The following is a 16,509-nucleotide window of genomic DNA, read 5'->3' as shown; positions in this document are numbered from 1 at the left end:
CGACAACATGCACAACAACAACCGCCTTTCCCCATAGTCTCGGACTATATCGAGGTTTCCAAAAACTGGATAATTGTTGTCAAGGCAGAAAACACAACATCAATTTAGAGTCCTCATCGACTCACGGCACCAAAATTCACTGTCTCCAACTCTCACAAAGCAGAACATCATTCATAATTTAAACTGCCGATCACTGAATGTTTTATGTTTTTCTCACCATTCTGAGTAAACTCAAGAGAGTGTTGTGTGCAGGAGATCAGCAGTTACAGAAATACTCGTACCTGGCAGCAACAATCATGCCACAGTCAAAATCACTAAGATCACATTTAAAAAAAGAATTTGACGGTTGATATGAACATTAACTGAAGCTCCTGAACCATGATTTATGCATTGCACTGCTGCCAGGATTGGCTGATTAGGTGATCACATTACTAAGTAGCTGTACAGGTGTTCTTAATAAAGCTCTCAGTGAGTGGATATTTTGGCAATTGCTGTCTGTATTTGTGTGTATGGATAGAAGGCAAGTTGTAAATATTGTTCTCTTTCAGTCGCCATAAAAACTTTTCCACAAAGGGACTCGAACCCTCAATCTTCTGATCCGAAGACTGATGCTTTATCCATTAGGGCACGCGGTTAAGGTGCTTTTTGCAGCGCTTTGATGGGAGAGGAGATTAGATATATTTTAACTTATGGAGAGTTACGTCAAATTGCCAACAAATAATGGGTAAATCCACTAGGAAAGCAACAAAGGGCTACTACTGCACATTGGGTGCTTATTCAGGCAAAAACATGTGTCAATGGCAATGTTGTCAATTGAGAACAACATTTGTGTTTCTTCAATGGCTCCCAGCTGAAAATGGCAAAGACAGATTTTGTACGACCACGAAGGGACTTGAACCTTCAAACTTCTGATCCGAAGTCAGACGCCTTATCCATTAGGCCACGCGGTCAGGGCCCATTCCCAAGCTCATTGATGGGGGAGGAGGTTAGATATATTCTAAATGATGCAGTTGCCTCAAAATGTCAAAAAATTTTGGGTAAATCCACTGGGAAAGCAACAAAGGGCTACTTTCTGCATAATGGGTGCGTGTTCAGGCAACAATGGGTGACATGGCTCAGGCCGTAAGAGCAGTTGTCTGGCAGTTGGAGGGTTGCCGGTTCAATCCCCCGCCCGGGCTGCGTCGAAGTGTCCCTGAGCAAGACACCCAACCCCCAAATGCTCCTGATGAGCTGGTCGGGGCCTTGCATGGCAGCCAATTGCTGTCGGTGTGTGTGAATGGAGAAGCATCAATTGTACAGCACTTTGGATAAAGGTGCTATATAAATGCTGGCCATTTACCATTTGCCATTTAACAACTTGTGCACGATGCCTACTTGCACTATTCACATTCAAGCTCTCATTGGGAAAGCACGACAATGTTGTCAATTGTGAACATCATTTGTGTTTCTTCAATGGATCCCAGCAGAAAATGGCAAAGACAGGTTTTGTACGACCAGAAATGGACTCAAACCCTCAATCTTCTGATCTGAAGTCAGACTCCTTATCCATTAGGCCAAGTGGTCAGGGCCCATTTGCTGGCTCATTGATGGGAGAGTGAGGTTACATAAAATCAAAATTATGCAGAGTGTTACGGACCGAACCTCAATCCACAACATAAACAAGACGCCAACGAGAAGAGGGCTCGAGTCTGGGGTTTTTAATTACAAAAATAGGGATTTACCTCGCATCAAATTCAAAACATTGGTGCTAGCCTTCCAAGCAGTTAAGGGGTCTTCCCCAGCTTACCTACAAAAAATCATCAGACCTTACACCCCTGCCAGACCTCTTTGTTCAGCCCCCACAGGCCGCTTGGCACCTCCCCCTCTCCGAACTTTCACCTCACACTCACGACTACTGTCTGTTCTGGCTCCACGGTGGTGGAATGAACTCCCCGTTGAGGTCAGAACTGTACAGTGCAAACTGAAGACGCACCTCTTCAAGCAGCACCTCTCCCCATCCCTCCCTACCTCCCTGTGAACCTTAATTGTTGTCTTTGTGATTTACGTAGTGTTTCGGTATTTTTAGTTGGCTTGGTAAGCAGTATTTGGATAGTTAAGTTTGGTCACTTTTGCTTTGTTGTTTGTTTATTTGTTGATTAAAAAAAAATAATAATAATAATAAATAAAAAAATAGGCCCTGGTCCTTATCTTTGTTGTATGGGAAGCAATTGAAATTGTACTTCCCTCTAGGGTCTTTCAGCGCACTTAGCCCTGGTTATGGGTATGCACTTTGTTGTACGTCGCTCTGGATAAGAGCGTCTGCCAAATGCCAATAATGTAATGTAATGTAATATTATATCGGCCCTGCCTGCCAGATCCCAGGGCACGTATTGGCACAGAGATTATTGGCAGGGGCATGCACTGTCCTATGTTTGTGGCCATGTGTGGGGAACTTGGGATTAAGTGGCCCCCCATCTAATTTTTTTATTTTACAAATGTAATGAATGTTTATTATTTATTTAATACCTTCATTGTACATCCAGCATAGCAGTAAAGGAGAACTATTTATTTATAGCGATACGGAGTCGTCAGATGACAGTTGAGCAGAATGTGAACCACACTGATACAGCGTCTCTGTACAATAATGTTATTTCTAACAGGTAGGCAGACTGTTTAGGCCTATAGAAAGGTATGAAAGTGAAATAGGATTTGTATGTGGGATAACGTGACCTATTAGAAGTATCCACGAAGCGAAACGCCTATTTATTTTGATTCATAAAAATACGGCAACGTTTTGGTAAGATGTTATGGAAGGTGAGGGGATGGTTAAAGTGGGGCGAGAGAGTATGACTATTCCTGCGGGCCAGACAAAAACGGTGAAATGTGGTGTGAGAGCAGGGCCCCTCCAAGCAGATCAGAGTGTTCTTTTTGAGCCTAATGTAAACCCAAAGTGGCCAGAGGGCCTGAAGGTCGATGAAAACATTATATGTTTACAGAAGGGAACCTGGTCACGCATCACTGTCCCAGTGACCAACAACACGGCTCATGACATCACACTCCCACCACGGACTCTCCTGGGGCAGACCCAAAGGATAAAAGCCATCTACCCTGCAGCCGTGAAGCCACTGGAAGTGGATGGAGCTAGTGCAATGGACCCAGCAAACCCCGAGACCTCCTCCACAACAAGTGCAGAACTCGTAAACAGAAATGCTACAGGGCTACTATGGGACCCGCCTGTCCCTCTAAACCATCTAACACCAGAGCAACAGAGAAAGGTGAGAGAGCTTCTGCGGGAGGAGAGCAGTGTGTTTGCACGGGATGACCATGATGTGAGGATTATTCCATCACTCCAGCTCAAAATCCGCCTGAGTGATTCAACACCAGTGAGACGGACATACACATCCGTTCCAAAGCCGCTTCACAAAGAAGTGAAGGAGTACCTCGAGGATTTGCTGAACAGAGGCTGGATAACAAAGTCAAAGTCACCCTACTCAAGCCCAATCGTGTGTGTGCGGAAAAAGGATGGAAGCCTCCGCCTCTGCTGTGACTATCAGGAGTTGAACAAGAAGTCCATCCCTGACCGCCATCCGATACCACGCATCCAAGACATGCTCGACAGTCTGAAGGGGAGCGCCTGGTTTTCGGTCTTGGATCAGGGGAAGGCATATCACCAGGGGTCCCTTGAAGAGTCCAGCCGCCCATTCACTGCATTCATCACCCCGTGGGGATTATATGAATGGGTGAGGATCCCATTCGGACTATCTTCAGCACCAGTAGAGTTCCAGAGGTCCGTTGGAGAAACCAACGACCAACGGAGAGCTCAGGAAAATGTTGGGATTTATATCATATTACCGGCCCTACATCCCTAACTTTTCCCGAATTGCAAGGCCTCTCTATGATCTCCTCACTCCGGAGAAGACAGCGGAGGGAAAGCCCAAACAAAAGAGAAAGGACAAGGGAAGATGATTGACTTCCTCTCTCAGCCAAAAGTGTTGGGCTACCCAGACCTTAAAAAGCCCTTTATTCTCCACTGCAAAACGTCACAAGAGGGTCTAGGGGCAGTATTGTACCAAAGACAGCCACAAGGCGGGCTGGCAGTAATCGCTTACAGATCACGGACATTGACAGCCCCTGAGAAGAACTACCATCACCACTCCGGGAAGTTGGAGTTCCTCGCGATGAAATAGGCTATTTGTGAGAGATTTAGAGACTACCTCTACCATGCTCCATCATTCATTGTCTACACAGACAATAATCCCCTCACATATGTTCTTACAACAGCCAAACTGAATGCAAGCACTCACAGGTGGGTGGCAGCGTTAGCCGACTTCCAGTTCTCCATCAAGTACCGGCCTGGAAGAGCAAATGGGGATGCAGATGGCAGAATTGCACCCGAAGTGAGGCGACCGGATTTGCACCTTACTATCTGTTGTTCGGCCGAAATCCAAGACTTCCAATTGACTTGATGTTTGGCCTGGAAGCAAAGGACCAGGGGCCATCTCATCAAGAGTATGCAGAGAAGTGGAGGGCCCGTATGGATGCAGCCTACCGCCTGGCAACAGAAACAGCACGGAGAGGGGGCCAGAGCCAAAATGCTGTCTGACAAAAAGGCCCACGGCACAGAGCTGTACACCGGATGCAGGGTTCTCATCCGCAACCTGAACGAGAAAGGAGGACCAGGGAAGCTGAGACCATTCTGGGAGGAGCAGGTGCATAGAGTAACACAGAGGAAGCACAAAGACAGTCCCGTGTATGAGCTGAGGCCAGAAAATGGAAAGGGACAAACCAGAATCATGCACAGGAACCTTCTCCTACCATGTGACTTCCTGCCTGTGGAAGCAAGAGAAGAGGACTTACCTGTGAAACCGAGACAGAGAACGGTGGAAGCAAGAGAAGAGAACCTACCTGTGAAGCCTAGATGGGAGAGAAAGAAGACAAACAGGCAAATGCAGTGGAACCAGGAACAGGACAGCAGCTCAGAGGATGAGGATGACTGGAGATGCATCGTGGGACCGCCAACAGTCAGAGCCAGTGAGCAGATCCAGAGTCAGCTGAGCGCAGAAGCTTTGGAGTTCTATCCGGAGGACAAGGAAAGAGAAGAGGATGACATGGTGCAGTCTGTAACAATGGAGGACAATGAGACAGCATCAGAAGAGAATGGCAGGACATCTGGTCCTGAACAAGAGGATGAGCTCACTGAAGACAAGAGTCCAGGAGATGCCTTGCAGCCTCCTCCAGAAGATGCTGTGCAGCCTGCCATGGAAAAAGCATATCCTTTGAGAGTTAGAAAACCTAAACCAATGTTTACTTATCACAGACTAGGACAGCCTAGTGTGTCAGGTAGATAAGCAACTCAGACAAATCAGACCCTAATTTAAAAATAAAAATGAAAAAATTTACCAGTTAAATGTTACAGTTGTTACAGACATTGTTATTTGAGTTGTCCTTTGATTACGAGACACAGTTACTGTAGCATTGGTGTCGCAGAACACATCTGTTACTAGGGTGATTGCTATGGTCAAAGTTATTTGCTTTCAGTTGGATACTTTAGCTCTCCGGGCTCAAGACAGAAGAAGCAGTGGACTCATGTGCACAATGTCTACTGCCAACATATAGCATTAATAGGAGATGAGTGTTGTATGATATGACTGATTACAGTTCAGTATCTATACTGACTCCTGCTTAGTAAAAACCTATTGTTACATCAAGTGATGCAATGTGTACTGGTAGATTTGTTATGTCGGGACCCCATTACATTTTTGAGGGGAGAGTGTGTGGAACTTGGGATTAAGTGGCCCCCCATCTCATTTTTTATTTTACAAATGTAATGAATGTTCATCATTTATTTAATACCTTCATTGTACAGCCAGCATAGCAGTAAAGGAGAACTATTTATTTATAGCGATACTAGTTCTTGCCACAGGAGGGCGCTATAGGATTGCTAGGACATTCAGGTTCGGACGCTCGGCTTGACTCCGCTGCGCTCGGTCGGAGTCAGATGACAGTTGAGCAGAATGTGAACCACACTGATACAGCATCTCTGTACAATGATGTTATTTCTAATAGGTAGGCAGACTGTTTAGGCCTATAGAAAGGTATGAAAGTGAAATAGGATTTGTATGTGGGATAACGTGGCCTATTAGAAGTATCCACGAAGCGATTGCAATCGGGAGCAGCTAGAACAGGAGCGGAAAGCAGGAGGCTTTTAACGTTCTCGAAGGCATCTGACATGTATCGGACAACACAAACTCAACTTTGGGACTCAGTCTGTGAGAGGGGCCACAAAGGAGGAAAAATTCACACAGAAGTCACGGTAATAGCCGACCATTCCGAGGAAACGCCGCAGCTCGTGACGGTTAACATGCACTGGATAGTCTTGGACAGCTGCTACTTTGGCCATCACGGGGAACACATGGCCACCACCAACGACCCGACCCAAGTACGTGACAGTTGCTTTGCCTAATTCGCACTTGGCCAGATTGATGGTGAGGTTTGCTTTGGACAGACGACTGTCGAGCACTTGGTCACCAGGGGCCTCATTTATAAACGTTGCGTAGGCACAAAAGAATGCGTACGCCACTTTCTAAGCAAACTTTGGCATTTATAAAAAACGAACCTGACCGGAAAATGTGCGGTCCTCCACGGAAACTCTGACCCATGCGTACGCACATTAACTGGAGAAATGAGAAACTGTGCCTTTAATGCTCGTGACGTAAGCCCAGGAAAACGGGAAGTGAAACAAGATGTGAAAAGGTATAAAGATTTGCCGGGAGTTGTGGCTGGGTATGGCTGCTGTAAGGACGTGCTTCGTCCCTGTTATACTTATTAAAGTGTTGTATTGTTGAATCTCGCTATTCGGGTTCTCTCCCTTCCTAAGTGCAACACAACATTTGGCGACGAGAGAAGTCGAAAATGATACACAACAGATACCACTGTGTAAAATAAATCGAAATTGATTGTTGTTGATTGTACTCTTAAAGGGTTCTGATTTTCTGCATGTTTACACTAGGACTCGGAACTATACTGTCCTCTCGTGTCCTCTGCACTTGTTCTTGTGTTTAATTTGCACTTTGTTGTACGTCGCTCTGGATAAGAGCGTCTGCTAAATGCCATGTAATGTAATGTAATGTAATGAAATATTACCTCTCACGTATCATAAATGAAGAGTTAATTTGCAAAAACGGATAAAAGCCTCTCTTACAACGAATAAACAAACAGCTGTTTGATTGATGCTCCCTGGAGTGCCCAAAAAATATGATTTAGGATGATAAATATAAACGGAGATGTTGTTGTAAAATAATCCCTCAAATATGTAGACGAATTGTTAAACAATACTTCATGTTATTAAATGTATTCTCATAAATAATATGGTGAACAGTCGGACAAATTACAATGCGTCAGTCGGGCAGATACGAGTGCAAAGTTTCATATATTGTTATCATATTCATATATTATGTTTTATAATGTGTTTATTGTTATTTTTGTTCGTTTTATCTCTTAATTTTGTAACTGTGTTTTCAATGGTGCTAGACAAATAACGTGTATTACTATTATTATTATTATTATTATTATTATTATTATTATCATCGTCATCATCACATTCGTTGTGCAGAACTGTTCGTCATTTACAATCAATCAGGATAATTCCCACACCTGTAGCTTTTCAGAGGCAATCAAATGGCTGAAATCCCTTTTCTTGGCCTTCTTTTCAGCGTTTGCCATTGTCGTCTTCGTGAAATGCATATTCATTAGGGGTGTTTCACTGCGTATTTATAGGCAACTGTGGGCGGGACATGAAGCTGGCAAAGTTGCGCCACACTTAGAGTTGATTGTGATTTATAAAGGAAAACTGGCGTGGGACGTGCGTATGCACTGTTTTATAAATCAGAATATTTTTTTTGCGTACGCACGTCCTAGGTTTCATGCTTGCGCAACCTTTTGACGTGAATCCTAAGCACAGTTTTATAAATGAGGCCCCCAGGCACGAACGAACGTGCTCGGGCTTTGCGATCATACCAGTTTTTTATTTTAGCCGGCGCACCTTGGAGATTTTGTCGGGCGAGTTCACGAGCTCTGTGTAGTCTGGAATTAAAATCACTGACAAATTGCACAACATTACGAGAGCTAGGTGCACTCAACTACTGTTCCTTCAGGACTGTTAACGGAGTGCGCATGTTATGGGCAAACACTAATTCAAACAAACAAAAAGCACGGTGCCGAGGGAAGAGGCAAACTCGTAGTTGGTAGGCGTGCAGGGAGGTCCGGTAGCAGGGGAGCTGTCAGCGGGGCAGATGAACAGGCGGACGGCAGGCAGAGGCGTAGTCGTGGGCGAAGCGGGAGTCGAAACCATGAAACAATCAGCGGGGCAAAAGTACAAAAACGGTAGGCGGGGACGTAGTCAAGAAACAAAACGAAGGTCACAAAACAGAAATCAATAATCGATGGTCAGTAAACAGGCGTGGATCGTAACGTGTAATCAAACAGTAAATAATGCTCAAGAGTTGCGTGGTAAACAGAGGCAGACAATTTCGCAGTGAACAGTTGCGCGACTGGGCTATAAATGCAGGTGTAGACAGGTGTAGACAATTAGTTAGAGCGTAGCAAGGAAATGGAAAACAGGTGCGAGGGATGACAAGTTTAACAAGGAGATTAGTAATCGTTAGTAATAAACCTATCCTGCCCTAGCATTAGTAAATTAGTAAATGGCATGCACGAGAAACGTAAGGTAACATGAACACATGATTAGTCTTGTTAGTTTCTACCCAATCCTGATCTAGCGTTAGTAGTTTTAGTAAATAGACAAATAGAAACATTAGGGGAGTGAAGGACAGAACGAGAGAGAGAGAGAGAGAGAGAGAGAGAGAGAGAGAGAGAGAGAGAGAGAGAGAGAGAGAGAGAGAAAAGGCGGAACGCAAGGTTTGCGGAAAAACATGTAAAAGTGTATGCATAACAACGACCAGTTAACGTAACAATAAACATAAATCGAAACATAACACAAAGCGAAACTAAGACGATAATCACTCAACATAACCAGGTAATATAATCGTAACGAAACATAACTAGACATGACGAGAAAATAAATCGTAACAAGAAATAAACTAAACAACATGACGAACCTAGACTAACATAATACATGATAAGACACTACATGACTAAGACAACATGAAAAAACATAAATCAACATAAAACATGGTGAGACAGACCTGAAACGTGACAACATCTTTGCAGTGAAATTAGTTCCCCTATCACTCTGAATGACCCTAGGCAGACCAACAAACGAAAAGAACTTTAATAAAGCCCTAATCACGGATCGTGTTGAAATTTTCCTTAGAGGAATAGCCTCCGGAAAACGAGTGGCAGTACACATAATAGTGAGGAAATGTAGGTAGCCGCTGGTTCGGCTTGCCACCCACCTGGCAGACATGGCACGATTTACAATATCTGGCAACGTCACGTTTCAAACCTGGCCAAAAGAAGTGTTGGAGTATGCGATCATAGGTTTTTGTGACGCCCATATGACCAGCGAGACCATCATGCGCCACACTGAGTATCTTTGTCCTGTACTCATTCGGAATCACAATTTGATAGACAGTGCTCCACTCTTCATCAACGCGCGGTCTCCACATCCTCATCAGAACACCGTCCTTGATAAAGACCGCGCACAGTTCAGATGCATTGTTAGGATCGGATAACGCACCCTGAAAACAAGAAGCAAGAGTGGACTTTTGCGATATTATTAATTTTTCACGTGACAATGAAAAATCAGCAGTCTCATTCTTAACAGTTTTGACTTCAGGAGTGAATCGTTGCAATGGCCCGAATAGTCTCTCAAACTTTTCAGGCTGGGCTACAAATCTGTCACTCAAGTCAATGTCAATGGGAGAAACAGATTTCAACTTTTTGCTTTGCGCGCGCGTGATGACACTGGCAGGGAACACATCAGGGAACTTTTGCGCACACTCATCCATGCGCTTTGGCACGGGTGGTGTAGCAATCACTTCTGGCAGTATATCACCTTGACTCCACACAGACCAGATCAGACTTTAGGCATACGCGATGCAGAGGCACTTCAGTGTAACCCATCTCAATCCCCTGCACAAGAACACTACTGCCAGTCGCAGTTTTCTTAGACAACGGCAAGAGGTCCTGCAAAATGAAGCTTTGGGCTGCACCCGTATCGCGTAAAATGCGCACAGGCACAGAATGACCACCAGGGACTGATACGAGCCCATCAGTGAGGAAAGGCTCATAGATAGATGGAGCTTTCGCGAGCGCAGGGTCAATGGCCATGAGAGAGTGAACATTTTGTTTTGGCATTGTGACTAGACCAATAGCTTTTTCCTTCTTCTTTTTCAGCTTAATACATTCGGCCTTGAAATGCCCTGGGTTCTTGCAATAGCGACAGAACTTTTGCTCGGTTTCAACTGGAACGCTCCGATTATTCGGATTAGATGGACTGGGTGCAGTGGAAAAAGGGCAAGATGCAGCAAATTGATTCGAACGATTTCGATCTTTATGCACTCGATGAGTCAATGTGTACTGATCTGCCAGACAGGCTGCTTGTGAGATTGTCTCAGCTTTTTGCTCAGCAACAAAAGTAGACACATTCTCAGGCAGGCAATTAACAGAATTAACTCTCTGAGCTTTTCCTGGGAATCAACGTCTTCTGACTGGCACCACCGATCAAACAAGGTCACTTTATCTCCAGCAAATTCTACATAGGTCTGTCTGTCCAATATCCTGTAACGTCGGAACATTTGTCGATATGCCTCTGGAACTAACTGATAGGCACGCAAGATTGAGGCTTTCACCTCATCATAATCAGAGCTATCATCAAAAGGAAGAGCAGAATAAACTTCTTGTGCTTTGCCTTTTAAAACACATTGCAGCAAAAGTGTCTATCGCGGCGCTGTTCCGAGCTGAAGGAATGACGTCTTTTTAGTGCGGATTCCTTAACTACGGTATACGAAATCGCCTGGCGCGAATCATTCCCAATGGAACCGACGCACGTTTCGCCCAGTCTATCTAAATAATTATTTTACTACTAACGGGTCCTTGAATGATCTTGATGTTGTTGAGGTATTCCCACAATATTTTCAATAAAATTGCCTGTAGTTTAATCAGTTACTGCAATTTATTATTGTTATTTTGAATGTTCCAATTACTGTTTTTTTTATGTGGGAAAATTACAGGTAAACGGGATAATGTCTCTGCATGTCTGTTTCTCAACGTCGTAGCCAGCTACATTAACACATAATCACATTACGGTTTAAAATATCACCGTCATTAATAGTATTGCCAATTTGTTTCCACGTTTGATTCACTGTGTCATGAAGGCTTAGACATAAAATGTATAATTGTTACTCTTATTTCACTGCGACTGTAAAAGCAATCAGTAGCGCCAATGCCAAATGTTTATTGTCATAGGCCTAACTTACTGCCATTCAGACATCTTATTTTGGTACATGTTCCTTTATTTACCATTTATATATTATTGTTGTTGTTGTTATCTTGCCCATATTTTGTAGTTGCCCAGCTAAGTACTTCAATAATAGAGCAGTCTCCAGAATAATTATATTATACAATATTTACACCCATGTTACCTTAAATTATATGAATGTACAGTAAATACATAGATTTATTGTTTTGTTTTTTCTTTGTTTAGTACAATAATGACTGTAATGCCAGGCATTACAGTATAATTAGGCACGCAGTATAATTAGTATGGGTCTCTTGGTTAATTTCATCCTAACTTTGATATCTTCAGGTGATCAGCATGTGGAGGCGTGTTTATTTTCTCCCAGGTAGGCTACAGATGTACTTCCGAAGAGGTCTGTGAAGTCCTTGGCAAAATCGGAACAATACCAGTTCTTCAGGAGACCCAGCAGTTGTGGCAGCATCTGACTGTCGGGAGATGGGCTGTGTGTGTGCCAGTTGTCACCTTCCCTCCCGCCCTGGTTATTTCAACTGCCCCAGTCCCAAGCCCAGTCTCCTTTATTACCTGTGCATATCAGCCTTGCTAATATTGTTACAAACAACAATATATAGTTATTCATTTAGATATTTGTTGCTGTTGTTGTGTTTATTTATTCATAAGAATTGTAATATGCAATGCCCTCCATAATGCTTGGGACAAAAACATTAATTGAGCTCAGTACACCACAATTTTATATTCATAAACAAACGATTCAAAGTGCAAGTTTTTTATTAAAGGGTATTTTTATACATTCTGGTTTTACCATGTAGACATGACAGCACTTTTTATACAAAATCCCCCATTTCAGGGCACCATAATGTTTGGGACATATTTATGTGATGTAAATTGTAGTCATGTTTACTGCATATTTTTTTATGCATGACTTGTTGAATTCTGTGATCCACTGAGACATTACTGTAGTCTTCTGTGGACAGTAGTCTCTGACACATCCACCCCTGCCTCCTGAAGAGTGTTACTGATCGGTCGGACAAGTGTTTGGGGATTTTTCTTCATTATGATGAGAATTCTTCAGCTATCAGCTGTAGAGGTCTTACTTGGCTTACCATGCCCTTTGCCCCATTACATGTTCTCTCTCTGCTCTCTATGCTGTTCCAAACAGTTGATTTTGTTATACCTAAGTTTTTTATTTAGACTAGACTCTTTATTTTTATTTTTCAGTCTCATAATGGCTTCCTTGCCATTCATTGGAACAACTCTGGCCCTCATGTTTAATGACAATAATACAAACCAAAGGCAAGAAAAAGCCTAGAAAAATATGGTGTTTATGGTTACTATGTATAAAGCACACTGTGATTTCATTTTTTGGGGCAGACCTGCAGAGGCCAATAATGTAAATGGTAAACATCCTGCTACATAATGCAGTTTCCTATATTCAGCTATATATTGTGTAAAATATGCTCTCTGCACTCTGTCCCAGAAAGATGACCAAGGTCCCTGAGCTACACACCCAAAAACCCTCCCGCTCTTGTCAAGAGAGGTAAAAAGATTGTGCACTCTTACAGACTATCACTGACTAGCCGTAACAATCTGCTTGCTCATAAGTTACTGACTGCATGTTCACATGTCCTGGGCGTGCGGTGATACCCCAGTCTGGATCCAGTGCCTGCACTTGGACAGTCATGAGGTGATATTCATTAGCTGCATCTACCCTTCTCATCAGAATTTGTGTCCCAGTAACTCTGGTGTCATCACATCACTATGTCATCACAGCGAATAATGCTAATATGACAACAATTATGAATCCTGCCTTCATAAGCCATGCCCTCCCATCTTCAAAACACATTATCCACTCCAAATTCTTGTTAGGCGTTATCCAGAGAAAAATCGACTCAAAACCTGATGCTACTTCCTAGTTCCTCCATCTCTGGCATATTTACATGGCCTTAGCTGTGCCTGGGCATCTGTCCAGATCCCACGCATCAAAGTACATGTCAAAGTTTTCTGAACTGTCAATTCTGTCAATTGTTAAACCGTTATTTGTACATTCTACAACGAATGCTAATCTGCACATCAAATCTCTACCAAGCAGGTTTACCAGACATACAGGAGAGAATAAAAATGCATGTTTTAAAATGATAGTAGAACCCACATTGCTATCCTGAACCAGGAAGAGAATTGTAAACTTTTCCGTTGTATTACCCCCTCCGGCATCTTGACTGGCTTTCATCCCCACAATTTTGCTATTATTACAGAATGACCAGATCCCATTTTTTATTTTTAATAAGTCTCTTATTCACGGCCCCTCAATCAGCAATTAAACAAACCACTCAACTGAAACCATTGATTGGCAATATGAGTACAATTTATTTGAGTAATCATGCAGTCACAGCTCAGTAGTTAAGATGCGTTTTACAGCGTCCACAAGTTATATTCTCCACTGACCCAGGAACCTAATCTTTGGCAAAGCATTTTTACTATGTATATTAAAGCTTAAAAATAACAGATAAAAATGTGGGATTCATTCTGTCCCTGGTGTGCGTGGCTTTGCTGCTGTTGCGGCTTCTCACCCTCTCTCCGCTGTACTTCAGTGTTCTCCACTGTCAGCCCTCCGCCTTCTGTGTCGTCTTTTCAGGACATTTTTGTCTAAGCCCCTCACACATGGCCCTCATGACCTAAGCATAAACTTCTTTGTTTAGTTTTAGTTCATATAAAGCTGACTGCAGCCGTACATCACCCAGATGGGTGCTACACATTGGTGGTGGTGAGTGAGATATAAAAGTACAGTGCCCATAGTGGGGACACGGAGGCAGTAAGCTGGTAGGGTCTTGTGGAACTGGTCCTCAGTACATAATTATCAAATCATTTACAGTAAATTCTCAAATTGTGTCCGGGATTCTATTTGAAGATAGAATAATAGCCGGGGGCCTGGTCGATTCGGACAAAGAAAGGCCGGCCCCCAAATACAAGCCGGGGTAATATTGCCTACCAGTAGGGCTATCAGTCCATTAGCACTAGAAGACATTGTTTCGATTTCACTCAATGAAATAAAAGAGCTCTTCTTAATATTTTATATTGTTGGTTGGTTTAATACTGCTGCCAATGAAAAGTCGTTGTCCTACACCATGGGTCTCCAACACGTTGTTCTCAAGCTACTAGTCGCTCGCCGCCCCCTTCTGAGTAGCTTGCCAAAGGCTGAACCAGTATACATTTAAACACAATTGTTGCCGCGAGGCATTCCAGCCTACGAATTTAATAAAAAGTAAATCATGCAAAATTAAAAATTAACTCAATTTAGGCTACTTGGCTACGCAATACGGTTTCCATGTATTGACAGCACAGTGCACGTTCAATGAATGAATGAAAGCGGCTGCCTTGACTCGCAATAAACAGACGGGTGGAAATCCCGACACTCTTTCAACTACATAAAACTTAACAGTGAGTGAACCATCAAATACCCCCCAGATTTCAGTGCCCATCAGTCCCAACATTTAGCAATTGAATCAAACAGTCCAAAAGTAAATTAAATCCCAAACCAAAGCGAAAATCTTTTCATAGCCTATCGGTATGCTGCTCCAAACGAAACGCATGTCTCACACAAACGCACTTTAGGAAAAACTTGCTGTTATCTATGCTAATTTGTTATTATTCATGAAGGCGTCTCTGGCAAGTTGGTATTTTATGAAGACGCATCTGTTTTGGCTTTCATGAATGGTTTAGCTACTCAAGTTGCGTTTCTGAACGGTTACAGGAAGTGTTTAACAGTGTTGGCCCACTTTAAGTGTAGCCTTTTACTTTATTTCTAAGAATAAAATTCTACAACAGAAGCCTAATAAGAAATAAAGGCCTGCCTCGAATACAAGCCTGCCCCAAATAAAGGCCTGTGCTTTGTGCAGCCTAAGTAAATAAAAGACCCCGGACACAATTTGAGGATTTACGGTAGTTATTTCCTGTCAATTAAATGGGGAAGAGCAGGTGGCCACTGAAAGTATTGTACAAATTTCCATTGTCGTGGAGTTCCGCGTTTGACCGAAGCTTTATATAAAGAATGTCTCCTATGTCCAGCTGCAGTGTGATCATGTTCGCTGCGCCACGCCCCGGTCCTGGATTGTTATCATAGGTGCTCATGAAATATTCATGATTCAAACAGAGGGTGGCTCTAGCAGGATTCCTACTCCATCCAAAGGCAGTGAAACTGAAATAGTAGACGCCCTTTGTTGGGGCTGTGAAGAAGCCTGTACAATGGGAAAAACATGTTTAAAACAATTAAGTCAGGCTGAATGCATAGGTTTGATATGTAGGCACCCAATTAATGTAATAGTAACTTAAGCTTTGCATTTTGCATTTTGAAGCAAAGAGACCATTTTGCTGTTGTTGTTTTCAGTTTAATGTACTAAATATACAAGTATAATGGTATAATGACATTTCATCTTGTTAAATGTTAAAATGCAAACATGCAATTTACATGGTACCTGAAGATGGGTTATAAGCACTTCCAACATTGGTGATGATGTGTTTGTAGACCAGGATGACATCCTCAGAGTGTGGCCCCAATGTAATTGACTCTGAATGGTTCACCAGAGAAGCTGAGAATGCCACCTTAGATGTTCCTGTATGAACACTGGATGGTCAGCAATACTGGCTGGCTCAATAAGCCAAGTTTCATGAAGCACTATTACATTATTACTGAAGTATGCCACACACACTGTTCACATTGGGTCACATGTATTGTTGACACATGGTCCGCTAAACAGCCGGTAACAACAGGAATTGTCCAAGTGTGCAGTGTTACTAGCACTACTAAGTCAGCACATCCCTGTAAACAAGTTACTTGAAGTGAACTGTACGTAATTAATTTTTAAATAAAATTAATCTACATGACTAGACCAACTGAAGTGCTTTGCAATATTCAGGTGAAATAAAACATAGCTGGTTTTGATCAGTGGCAAAAAAAAAAAGAAAAATATTTTTTAAAGCATTATTCATTGATTTTTATCAATATTTCAAAAAACTCTGTAGCTTGATTTGTGTCATTGAAAAAATTTAAAGATACCTCATTGTGAAAATTGAATTAACTCTTGGAGAAATATACTTTA

The 16,509-nt window shown here is 42.7% G+C and overlaps 1 non-coding gene across 1 annotated transcript; it reads right to left on the bottom strand.

The window, feature by feature from the left end:
* Positions 1 to 877: 877 nt before the first annotated feature.
* trnar-ucg (transfer RNA arginine (anticodon UCG)) lies at positions 878 to 950 on the bottom strand. The gene has a single exon. It is a non-coding gene; the product is annotated as a tRNA-Arg (tRNA).
* Positions 951 to 16,509: the final 15,559 nt, after the last annotated feature.

Source organism: Conger conger, chromosome 14 (genome assembly GCF_963514075.1).
Source record: "Conger conger chromosome 14, fConCon1.1, whole genome shotgun sequence".
Lineage (NCBI taxonomy): Eukaryota > Metazoa > Chordata > Actinopteri > Anguilliformes > Congridae > Conger > Conger conger.
This window is presented reverse-complemented; position numbering and strand designations above follow the sequence as displayed.